This window comes from Gorilla gorilla, chromosome Y (assembly GCF_029281585.2).
Source record: "Gorilla gorilla gorilla isolate KB3781 chromosome Y, NHGRI_mGorGor1-v2.1_pri, whole genome shotgun sequence".
NCBI classification, from domain to species: Eukaryota; Metazoa; Chordata; class Mammalia; order Primates; family Hominidae; genus Gorilla; species Gorilla gorilla.
In genome coordinates this window covers 32287501-32289762 of record NC_073248.2, presented here as the reverse complement: position 1 = coordinate 32289762, position 2262 = coordinate 32287501, and positions in this window count along the sequence as shown.

Sequence of the window (2262 nt, the reverse complement as noted above, 5' to 3'; positions counted from 1 at the left end):
GCTGTGAGCCTTTTGCCTGGGGAACCCCTGCAAAAGGTCCCAACAGGAGTCTGTGGATCGCTGCCAGGAGGGACAATGGGATTACTTTTAGAAAGGTCTAGTTTAAGTTTAAAAGGGGTACAAATACACACTGGAGTCATTGATTCAGATTACAATGAGGAAATTCAAATTGTGATATCTACTTCTGTTCCCTGGAAAGCACAGCCAGGAGTGCGCATAGCACAGCTCCTGAGTGTGCCATATGTGGGAATGGGAAAATGTGAAATTAAATGAACTGAAGGATTTGGAAGCACAAATAAAAAAGGCAAGGCAGCTTATTGGGTAAATCAAATTACTTATAAACATCCTACCTGTGAAATAACTATCCAGGGAAAGAACTTTAAAGGTTTGGTAGATACCATTTTTTTTTTTTTTGGTAGGAGTGGACATTTTAATCATTTCTCTACAGTACTGGCCGTCCATATGGCCATTTCAGCCCACTCAATTTAACACAGTGGTAACTGCTAAAGCTCCAGAAGTGTATCAAAGTAGCTATATTTTGCATTGTGAGGGGCCCGATGGACAACCTGGGACTGTTCAACGAATTGCAACTTCTATACCTGTAAAAGTATGGGGGAGAGATTTGTTATGACAATGGGGAGCACTAGTTCTAATTCCATAACAATTATACAGCCCTCAAAGTCAACATATGATGCACGAAATGGGGCATGTCCCTGGTATAGGAGTAGAAAAAAAATTGCAAGATTTGAAAGAACTGCTTCAAACGGAAAGACAAAGTTCCTGCCAAAGATTAGGACACCATTTTTGATGATGGCCATTGTTAAGCCTCCAGAACCTATACCTTTAAAATGGTTAACAGATAAGCCAATTTGGATAGAATAATGGCTGCTAAGCAAAGAGAAACCGGATGCTTTAGAGAAATTAGTTACTGAACAATTAGAAAATGGGCACATAGCTCCAACATCTTCCCACTCGAATTCTCCAGTTTTCATAATTAAGAAAAAATCAGGTAAATGGAGAATGTTAACTGACAAGAGCCATCAATTCAGTTATACAACCTATGGAAACATAACAGCCAGGATTGCCTTCTCCTACTATAATGCCAAAAAAATGGCATTTAATAGTTACAGATTTAAAAGACTGTTTCTTTACTACCCTTTTAGCTGAGCAAGACTGTGAATGGTTTGTATTTACAATTCCTACAGTAAACAATCTGCAGCCTGCTAAGCGTTTTCATTGTTTCACAGATGGATCTAGTAATGGTAAAGCTTCTTATTCTGGATCAAAAGGTAAAGTTTTCCAGACATCCTATACTTCAGCTCAAAAAGCGGATCTTGTAGCTGTAATTGAGGTGTTGACTGCTTTCGATATGCCTGTTAATGTGATTTCTGATTCTTCATACACGGTTCATTCCATACAGTTAATTGAAAATGCTCAGTTACGATTTCATACAGATGAACAACTGATAATAAAAACAAAAAAGGGGGAGAAACAGGGATTACGGGATAGCCCATACACAATTGAATCTAGCATTATTAACTTTCAAATTTTTGAGCCTGCCCAAAGGCCAGATGTTACCAGCAGCTGAAGGGCATCTACAGAAACAAGCTGCAAAGACAGAAGCAGAACAACTGGTTTGGTGGAGAGATCTAATAACAAAAAGTTGGGAAATAGGTACAATTATAACGTGTCATAGAGTTTATGCTTGTGTTTCTCCAGGACCGAATCAACAACTGATTTAGATACCATCGAGACACCTGAAATTTTATCATGAGCCAGATGCTGAGGAAGAGATAAAAAGCACAATCGTCATTGAAATTAGAGCTTCTGGCTGGGCGCGGTGGCTCACGCCTGTAATCCCAGCACTCTGGGAGGCCGAGGTGGGCAGATCACAAGTTCAGGAGATCGAGACCATCCTGGCTAACACGGTGAAACCCTGTCTCTACTTAAAATACAAAAAATTAGCTGGGTGAGATGGCAGGTGCCTATAGTCCCAGCTACTCAGGAGGCTGAGGCAGGAGAATGGTATGAACCCAGGAGGCAAAACTTCAGGTTTTGCCAAGAATGACACTGTAAATGTAACAAAGCTTCTGTGCTTGTTAGTGAACACCAAGTCAGCTATTCGCCTGTATTCGGAGATCAGGATGAAATGAAAAGAACAAGCAGGCCGGGCGCGGTGGCTCATGCCTGTAATGCCAACACTTTGGGAGGCTTAGGTGTGCAGATCACCCGAGGTTGGGAGTTCGAGACCAGCCTGACCAA